The sequence below is a fragment of the Bemisia tabaci genome, chromosome 8 (genome assembly GCF_918797505.1).
Source record: "Bemisia tabaci chromosome 8, PGI_BMITA_v3".
Taxonomy (NCBI): domain Eukaryota; kingdom Metazoa; phylum Arthropoda; class Insecta; order Hemiptera; family Aleyrodidae; genus Bemisia; species Bemisia tabaci.
This window is the reverse complement of record NC_092800.1, coordinates 32,019,586-32,030,202: the sequence shown is the minus strand read 5'-3', so window position 1 is coordinate 32,030,202 and position 10,617 is coordinate 32,019,586. Positions and strand designations below refer to the sequence as shown.

Here is a 10,617-nt window from a genome sequence, read left to right as displayed (position 1 = left end):
TTTTAACTATGTATTTCAGTGAACCTTGAACTACCAACAAAAAGCGCACCAACTTCTTATACTTGGAATTGGTTTTATGTTTTAAATAAAATCATATAATTATCGACAAAAGTGTGGAAAATCCCATTCCTCAACTACTCGCATAGCGATGCGTGTCGCATCAAAGCGTCGCGTTACTTTACGGCAAGGATAACATAATCGTGGACCGTTGATCAGCATATGCCTGATTCTCGTCGAATATCCAAGACGAGGTGGCCGAGTGGTTAAGGCGTTGGACTGCTAATCCAATGTGCTCTGCACGCGTGGGTTCGAATCCCATCCTCGTCGGACTGTTTTGATCCGTCTGCCAATCTTTCCCGTAATACTACCTCGCTACAGAGGAGCACACTGTGCAAAATGTGCAAAAAGAAGCGACGCGGTCGAATGTGGAAAAGGTGTTTACTACTAAAATAACAAGATACACATTATAAAATGCTGAATGGAGCATTTGCATGCAAATGTTTTATTGCTCCTTCTGAAAAAGCGTAAAGGGCTGATTTTACAGTATTTTTTATAATTAATTTTTTTAATACAAGAAATAGTATAAAATAAATTTAAAAAAGAGAAAATGCACCGCCTAGTGACGTCATCTGGCGGAATTTCCATTTGAACAAACGTATTTCAGCAAATTTATATCATTTTGTCATATATTCTCCAATAAGTGTTCAATTCTTGGAGAAGATTTGACAAAATGATCTAATCTGCAAAAATACATGTGTTTAAATGGGAAATGCCGCCAAATGACGTCACTAGGCGATGCATTTTCTCACTTTTAAATCTATTTTTACACTTTTTCCCATATCAGAAAAAAATTATAAAAAATACTGTGGAATCAGCTCTTCAAGCACTTTCAGATGAAGCAATACAAAATTTGCAAGCAAATTCTTTATTCCAATAAGACAGAATTAAACTGTTAAAATAAGGAGACCATAGATATGGTGTTCTGTGCAAATTGTGAATGAAATCGGACAGATAGATTTTGAGATATCGCTTTACACAGATTTGGGGGACGCCGGACGGACGGACGGACACACTTGTTCAAGTATGGTTATTTTGACTCCTGGGACCTTAAAACGTCTAGAAATGATGAAATTTCAACTCCCCCCCCCCCCTTGCAGGATGACAATACTTCTTCTACCCTAGGGGAGCGAGAAAGTAAAAACACATCTACTGCAATATTAGCAACAAATTAAGTTACTCTCATCCCTCGTCAGAGAAAGAGAAAGAGAGAGAGAAAGAGCAATATAATCGATTTTCAGCATTCGAGACCTGTTCGCTAATCGTACTCAGTCCGAACTTATTTTAAGAGCCAGAAAAGAAAGCAAACCTTTTAAGGCTAGATCCTGTCCGACTCTTCCCTCACTTGGATATATTTATGCTAAAAGGAACTATGTTGCGCGCAAACCCTATGCACATAGTTCCTTTTAGCATGAGTACGTCCATTTCATAACATGCTCGATCGAAACGGAAGAATCCCGGGCATTATTTAATTACAAAATATTACAGACTGTCCACGGAGCAGACGGGAAAAATCGGTGGGCGGGGCCGTCGAGTCATTCACAATAATACCGAGAACAATGAATGATTGTGATCGAGTAAGGAGGTTACGACTTTCATCCTGCCAAAAATCGCGTATCTGCATTGGAATGTCACTTGAGATACGCGGTTATTACTCCCAAACGTTTTAAAAATGCGCTGTTTCTCTCGGACGGCGAAAAAGTGGTGATTGATGACTCCGATTGTCGAAAATTTAATTGGACGAATTAACAGATGCGAAATGCGCCAAAACCGTTGCGACCTTTCGTTGATATACGATTGCAGGTCAGTTTTCAACTGGACGTTTTTTCTGCCAAATGGAGCTATGTGCATTAAGACATGAGCCCTGAGACCCATAGGAATATATGCATAACAAGGCTAACGTCATAATGCACATGGCTCCGTTTGGCAGAAATTCGTCCAACTTTAATTCGTGGTCCTCAGCGTTTATCGAGAAAGAAAAGGTGTTTCAAGATTCACTTCGAGGCTCATCGAAAAAATTGCTGTGGTTTTTGAAAAAAACTGTTTGATTTATTCAACTTCACAGGAAGCGCTGGCACTAACAAACTATTACTATTTACAATGAGGAAAGACTACCCTTCCTGGCGTCTAGCTCACTACAGAGAAAAACACAAGTTCCATTGGTTTCTTTATGCAGATAGTTGATTCTTTGAATGATATAAAAGTAGTTCATCGGTGTAAAATGTCGTCAAAATATTGTTGCAATGCATCGATTTTTCTACGAACCATTCGATAGTTTGCAGACAATTTTGAGAACTACACGCTCTAAAAATATTGAAAACCATTCGGACACTGATGATTATAATTTTTAGAATTGTCGATAAAAGGTTTGTTGAAATTTTAAGTTTGCAAACTTTTCAAAATCAAAGGTTAGAACTTTTTATACCTTGGATATTAAAAAAATTACGTGAGGCTTAGTCGACTGCAAACATATAGCATCATTGAAAGGTGAATTTTCACTAGCCTTGAGTAAGACTCAACTAAGAAACTGCGGTCAGTATATCCTTGCAAGGTATTTTGATAAATTCAAATACAAAACAACAAATAAGAAGTTCTATCGAGGCAAACTTTAAGGTAGGTGCGAACTTATTGTCAAATTTTCAAAATTCAGAGGACACTGAAATTGAACACTTTGTTACACTGAAAAAAATAATATGCTGTCTTAGCATCTAGGATGTAAAAAATGTGTCTGGTGATCCTGAAATGCTGCCTTGATTGCCCACGCAGTTGAATTTGCATTCACAGGATGTAAAATTAACTGCGGGGGCTGTAAAGGCAGCATCTTGGGACCGCTAGACACATTTTTGACATCCTAGGTGCTAAAACAGCATATTGTTTTTTTCGGTGTAGTCTAGAAACCATTCTCTGTGCAGCAATATGAACATACCTAGATTTGTCCAGTGGCGAACCGAATGATCGATTATCGATATTTTCCATTTGAAGCTATGGTAAAGAATCGATTATTAAGATGTTCGTTGCGAACACCCTGTTTATCGATCCTTTTTCATAGGTTTAAATGGCAGATCAATCGATAAATTGCAAAGCACGCCACGCCACTGCCTGGCTCATGGGTCAAAAGGCAGCTTCATTTTCAGGAATCTGCCTTTTTGAGAGCGTAAAGAATGACTACTGCCGTTGTTTTCGAGTTTCCCCTGGCTGACGAATAAGCGCAGTTTGATAAGAGTCGCGGACGTGGTGGTAACCGTTTGTAAATAAACAGAAGAAAATCAGTTAAATTTTATGTAATATTCTTTTTTTTCTCAGTTTAAATGACAGAGTTCTATACAGAGTGTGCAAAAACGAGTAGGCAGTAACGAGTTGAAGAACGCTGATTCCGCGAGTTAAATTAATGGCAGCAAACACTATGCGGTCGGCGCATAACGCATATTAGCGCCTACAAGACTGTAGGAATACTTCACGCGTTGCGGGTTTACTACGCAGCGCCGCGCCGCAGCGAGGCGGACGACCAGCGCGATACACGCATTGGCGCCTACAAACCTAACAGGGATACTTCACGCATTGCGCAATGCGTGAAGTATCCCAGTTAGGTTTGTAGGCGCCGCTTCGCTTATCGAGTCTTAGGCTGTCTATAAATCTTGCCTCGCATCAAATTGTGTCAAACGACAACTTGACGATTTCAATGCAAGCCCTCTTTTTCCATTCAAATCTCAACGATTGATAATAAACGACACTTCAAAAAAAAAAAACCCCTGCCCCGAATTTCCATGGGAGGGAAATAACTCCCGAGCGTACTGTACAGAAAACGCTATCATTCTAAACGTTCTCAAAGCAGTGGCCAGGCGCGAACGATCGATTATCGATATTTCCCCGTTTGAGGCTGTATTAAAGAATCGATTATTAAGATGTGCACTGGAAAATAAGTAGCTTGGATCTGGAGTCCAGACTCTTAAAAACATTGACAAGAAAAAATACTCTTGATTCAATCCGACTTTTTCTTGAATGGAAGAGCCAAGCTTCTTGATTTAGGCGGATTCCCTTTTGATTCAAGCAAAAAGTCTGATTGAATCAAGAGTATTTTTACTTGTCAATGTTTTTAAGAGTCTTGACCCTAGATCTAAGCGACTTTTTTTCCCAGTGTACCCTGTTTATCGATCCTTTTCCATGGGTTTTAATGGCAGATCGATCGATATATTGCAAAGCGCGCCACGCCACTGTCTCAAAGTACCTGTTGTAAGTTGACCTTTCTGACAACATCATTTGTCGGGCCGACAAAAAAGGCGGTGGACTTGGAGTGGCATAGGGGTCAAGAAAAATTTACAACTGCAGAGTTGTTCATCGCACTGCGCGGAACCCCTCGTTGGGAAGACGGTAAGGCCTTATTTAAAGCAGAGTTCGCTTTGACCTGGTTCTGATGACATTTGCCGACTTGCTAACTTCATCACTCCCAGTACTCAGAACCAAGTGATTCAGATCCCGACGCACAAGGAGAACGAATGAGGACAACGGGAAAAACTCATTTGATGGGTCGTGTAGGGGCGACCTTACCCTTTTCATTTTGGAATTATTTGACACCTATTTCATACTGGCCGTTCTGGGCGCGCTTCGCGTGTACGTCACGGCTAGCTTAGGGGCGCAGCCCCCTAAACCCCCGATTCCAAGGTTGACACAATTCATTTTCTTACAAAAGAGGGACAGTTCAATGACTCCCCGAAATTTCCCTGAATGAACAGTAATCCGCGGAAAACCCTGAAATTTTTAGTAAAAAGTGTCAAATGATCTCCGAGTAAAAATACATTGTTTGAGCGGAAATTTGGCAACGTTGAAATAGAGTTATGTTCTTTAATTGGGGAAACGGATACCTATCTACTGGCATAAGAATAAAGATTCTGGCCATGAAAATAAAACCAGAATTTACAGAAAATTTTCCAATAAAAAGTTCATGAAGCAAAGACCTTCGGTTCCTCTTATAAAAAAAATCAGCGTCTCAGCAACACCGGAGGGCACTTACCATATTTTGAACTTCCACTCTTCATTTGGACTGCATTTTGCAATTTGGAACTATAAATTCTGGCCCGGTTTAAAAACAACGTATGTGCCATTAGTTTCCCTGTGCACATACGTGTTTTTTCAGATGAGCCAGAATTTATAATTCCAAATTGCAAAATGCAGTCCATTTCGTCGTTTCCCGGACAAAGGAACGTAACTACACTTCAACATTGCCAAATTTCCGATCGTTAACCGTATTTTTAATAGAAAACTGTGGGGTATTTCCGACTGAAAGTTTCACCGATTTCTCCTGCGTCAATAGGCAAAAATCATGAAAAATTTGGACGGAAATCACAGAGTCATAATCATGAAACACAATTGAATCGATGGAATCAATATTTCAACATTGGAATTGAGATACGTCTCTTTGTCTGGAAGACGACGGTTTGTCGTGATGTTCTACTTAAAACGGGGGTAGAAGACACGGTACGGAGCGCGTTGGTCTGACGCGAAGGCAAGAGCAGCTCACACTCAGTGGTGTAGAGTGCAATGCTGCCGTGCTAAGGAAGAACGCCGTATGAACATTCGAGAGTTGCCAAATTTCCCTCGATAAAATGTTTATTTTTTAAGAAAGATATGAATATTTTTCCTTGCAATTTTCAGGAGCTTTCGGTGAAATTGTGTACAAAATTATCAGAAAAATCGAAAGGAAAATATTCATAAATTTACCAGAACATTCGTGTTTTATCAATCGAAATTTGGCAACGCCTGAAGGCTCCTACGGCGTCTCTACTTAGCACCGCAGAATAGAGCGCGGATGATATACTACATTTTACACGATTGTTCTTCTTGTTGCCGCTTCTTCTCAGTAATTGTACGCGTTGACGTTACGTCTATCCTCTGACGTAAGGAAAGGGCGTAACTAAATTTTGAGAGAGCTTTGACATCCGTTTAACTCTATGCTTTTCAGGGCTCACGTGAAAATAAAGATACGCTCTCATGGCTATGGCAGAGGGGCAACGAATGAAGAGATCTAATGGAGATTTAGCATGTGTGAGAAGTTTGCGATACGACTATTGATTCTTATGTAAAAATTCGCGAGAAACACGATAGTGCCATTGGTTTTCCCTGAAATCAACTCCCAAGCTCAAAAAAAGCACTCAAAGTGAGGCCAAAATGGAGGGGATATCCCACGCTATCCTGGGAGTCCACCTCTACATCAAGACAAACCCTCCATGCAAAGATAGGGAGCAAATACATTAGCAGGGTTGCCGTGTTTTCAATTTTAGAGTCCCCAAATAAAGTGACAGCCATGTCAATGTATTAGCTCCCTATCTTTGCATGGAGAGTTTGTCTTGATGTAGAGGTGGACTTCCAGGATAGGGTGGGATATCCCCTCCATTATACGCCCTCAACTTTGAGAGCTTTTTTTGAGCTTGGGAGTTGATTTCAGGGAAAACCAGTGGCACTATCGTGTTTCTCGCGAACTTTTACGTAAGAATCAATAGTCAAATCGCAAATTCCTCACACATGCAACATCTCTATTGGTCGGATCAGCTCCCAGCATATCTAACCTACAATCGTTGGTAGTTCCATGGGAATATGACCAGAATGTCGAGCAATGGGTTAGTTGCTCTGGTCACAAAATCGCGTTTTGATGTTTGATTCTTGTAGATTGGCTGAAAATAATCCGATCGATCCAAACAGCAACTTTCTACGTTCAATATAACCGAAATATCGCGCATGGAAAAATTCAGTTTATGACGCCATCCACCGCGGTAGTGACCCCCTTGGTTTCTTCTACCTTGCTTTCATCCGAGTTTCACGTTGAGTAACCAGTGAAAATGTGTGTCTCCAGAGCAAATTGGAAAAAACCAAGGGGGTCACTACCGCGGTGGATGATGTCATAAACCGAATTTTTCAAAGCGTGATATTCCGCGATATTGAACGTTGAAAGTTGCTGACTGGAAAGATCTTCTTATTTTTGGCTAATCCACAAGAATCAAGCACCAAAACACGATTATGTGACATATTTCCACGTGTGCCCTAACCTCAAAATAACTCCATACTTTCTGGGGCTCACTTGAAAATATAGAGATACGCCCTTAGGTCGAAGAAGCGGCGATGGTATCTCTACAGAAGGTAGGAAAATTTCATGAAAAATAAAATCTTGGAATTTCACGTAAAATATTTCATGAAATTTCAAAATTTTATGAGAGATGTAGAAAAATACCGGTTCCTTTTCATGTATCGCATGATCAGGGTCGCCACAGAATTTAGAAAATAAAATTCCCTGACATTCAGGGATGGATTAAGGGGGTGGCCACATGGGCCGCAACCCATGGCGGCAAATATAGGGGGCGGCAAATTTTGCAATTTTTTTAAATGTAGGTATAAGAAAATCGGATTTAGAAAAAAAAAATTACAAACGAGAAAAGGCTACAAAATCTCTCATTTCCCGAGAGTACAGTACTTTTCTAATTTTGTCGTCTTTCAGTGATACAAGAGACAGCACCTTTATTTAGTCGAGTTAAGAGAGAGACCAAAGCGACTTAGGGAGAAATGATGACGAGGACTTGAGATGAAAAGGAAAAGCCCTCGAAGCGGCAATCGGCATGTAACACATATTAGCGCCTACAAGACTGCACGAATACTTCACGCATTGCATCAAACACAGTACAATTATTGCGGTCAGCGTGAAACGGATAGCGCCTACAAGAATGCATGAGTACTTCACGCATTGCGCCACACACAGTGCGGTCAGCGTGAAACGCATAGCGCCTACAAGACTGCGTGAATACTTCAAGCATTACGCCAAACATGGTGCGGTCGGCGCGGCGCGGCGGCGGAGGTTAAAATCATTGAACCAAATTTTGTGTTTCTTCTTTCATAATTTTTTCGTTCATTTCTTATGAATGGAAGGCCTTGTCCATTAGAGATAGGTTTACGAAACTTGTCTTTCGCGCAAAGTTCCGTGACCATTGGCCGGTAGTGTTGACAGGGCTTTCCAAAAAGATATGTTCAACACGAGTAAACGCGTCTTATGCACCCCTTCCCCGCTGGCACGTTCACTTGATGGTTTTTATTGGTGTTTCAAAACGAATGAGAAGGGGGCGGCAAAATACAGGCGGCCCATGGGCGGCAAGTAGGAAAATCCGGCCCTGCTGACATTTCCCTAACACATTTTGACGAAATTTTCTAACAATTGAAGATACGCCAGGTGGTGAGGAAGACATAATTGAAAATAGTTTTCAGGCAAAATTTGTTGTTCGAAACCTTAAACCCGTTCTAGAAAGCAAATAAAGGTGATTTAACAAATTTTCCTTGACATTTTCGTCATTTTCCGTGACTATTCCCGGTTTTCCCTGACTTTTTAAAATTCCCTGACATTTCCCGGTTTTCCCTGACTTTTTAAAACTCCCTGACATTTCCCGGTTTTCCCTGACTTTTTAAAATTCCCTGACATTTCCCGGTTTTCCCTGACTTTTTAAAATTCCTTGACATTTCCCGCTTTTCCCTGACTGAGGCAACCCTGCAAGATGTAAAAAGTGTGACTTTCCTCAATTTTAGTGAGTTCGAGTGCGGGTTGCTCACGCTAGCCCCTGAAAAATATAAAATATTCCACAGCCTCGTGTATTTCATAAAATATTTCACTAAAGTTTCCAATCGGTCATTCTTTTCGCACCTTTCATGCCACCCTGTCCCTACACTCTATTTTGGGGCAATTTGGCAAGCCGGGCGTAAACGAACGGATAATTCACCATTGAAGAAGGCCAGTGTCGTTTCGAGCAGGGACTCGGCTCGCTCGGTGCCGTGTTTCATAGCGGCCGCGATGACGAGATGACCCGGCGAGTATTAGCATCGGCTTATGGAAAAGTCCGCTCGCGCCAGCAGCGACACACACCGCCGCGCCGTGCTAAGGAAGAACGCCGTATGAGCATTCGAGAGTTACCAAATTTCTTTCGATAAAATGTTCATTTTTGAGGCAAGCTATGAATATTTTTCCTTGAAATTTTCAGGGACTTGAAGTGATATTGCAAACAAAATTACCGGAAAATTAAGAAGAAACATATCCGTAAGTTTAGTAGGAAATTCGTGGTTTGCTGAAGGAAATTTGGCAACGCCTGAAGGTTTATACGGCGTTTTTCCTTGGCACGGCAGCACACCACACTCACTCGCATCCTCGGCTTTTCTTCCATCCGAATCCAGAAAAGGCGCCCGAAACGCGGATCAAGGTGAACGGAGGCCACCTCACCCCCCCCCCCCCCCCCCCCCCCGAGTAGGTACTTCTTGTTTTTGAGGTGGGTACGGCACATAGAGTACATAGAGTCGTAATTTAAGTGGGAGAGCTGGCGCCACTTTTGAACATTTTCCATTTTCCAGGTCCCGAATGGAGATGTTGCATGTGTGGGGAATTTGCGATTTGACTGTTGCTTCTTATGTAAAAGTTCGCGAGAGACACGATGGTGCCACTGGTTTTCTCTGAAATCATCTCCCAAGCTCAAAAAAAGCTCTCAAAGTGAGGCCATAATGGAGGGGATATCCCGCCCTACCCTGAGAGTCCACCTCTACATCAAAACAAGCTCTCCATGCAAAGATAGGGAGCAAATACATAAGCAGGGTTGCCGTGTTTTCAGTTTTGGAATCCCCAAATAAAGTGGCAACCCTGCTAATGTATTTGCTCCCTATCTTTGCATGGAGAGTTTGTTTTGATGTAGAGGTGGACTCTCAGGGTAGGGTGGGATATCCCCTCCATTTTGGCCTCAACTTGAGAGCTTTTTTTGAGCTTGGGAGTTGAGTTCAGAGAAAACCAGTGGTATACCATCGTGTTTCTCGCGAACTTTTACATAAGAATCAATGGTCAAATCGCAAATTCCTCACACATGCAACATCTCCATTCCGAGACTCCTGCGTCACGCCGGGATGATTGATGAGCAATTGTTGAACAACTTAACACAAATAATTTCTAAAATAAATTACTAAACTCGAAAGATACAAATTAACTGCACTGACAAAATGAGTCTGTAGTTATAATTCATTTTTCTCATTAATATCGCGGCGTTCACAAACGTCAATAATTAACAGGTGAAAAGGTAAGATTTCCCTTCATTTTCACGTGCTACCATATACCTACTTCGGTGTTCGAATAGTTGCGTGGATCGTGTCCGTTTTAACTAGTCTCGATTCATAAAATATTCTCATAAAACCTACTGTGTACATTTAAAATATACGGGATTTATCTAGCGGTTTTGAAAGTACACGAGAAATTGTCCGTGATTTTCATCTCGGTATCGCGACAATTACCCAATTTTTCCGGCGGTTTTTCAAAAAATTGAGAAATTACGCGTTTATCATCTTATCACCGCGGCAAATACGCAATTTTTCCGGCGGCTGTGTAGGAATATGAAAAATTACGCGTATTTAACCTCAATAAAGCGGCATATACGCGATAGTTCCAATGGTTCACGTGGTTTTGTAAAAACAAAAAATTACGCATTAATAGTTGACTGTTGATGCTAACGAAAGACGGTTCAAGCGCTCAACTCGACTTGGTCTTCGTATCCTATCTCAGGC

At 41.3% G+C, this 10,617-nt stretch overlaps 1 non-coding gene across 1 annotated transcript; it reads left to right on the top strand.

Annotated features, from left to right (window-relative positions):
- The first annotated feature begins 245 nt into the window (after window positions 1–245).
- TRNAS-GCU (transfer RNA serine (anticodon GCU)) lies at window positions 246–327 on the top strand. The gene has a single exon. It is a non-coding gene; the product is annotated as a tRNA-Ser (tRNA).
- Window positions 328–10,617: the final 10,290 nt, after the last annotated feature.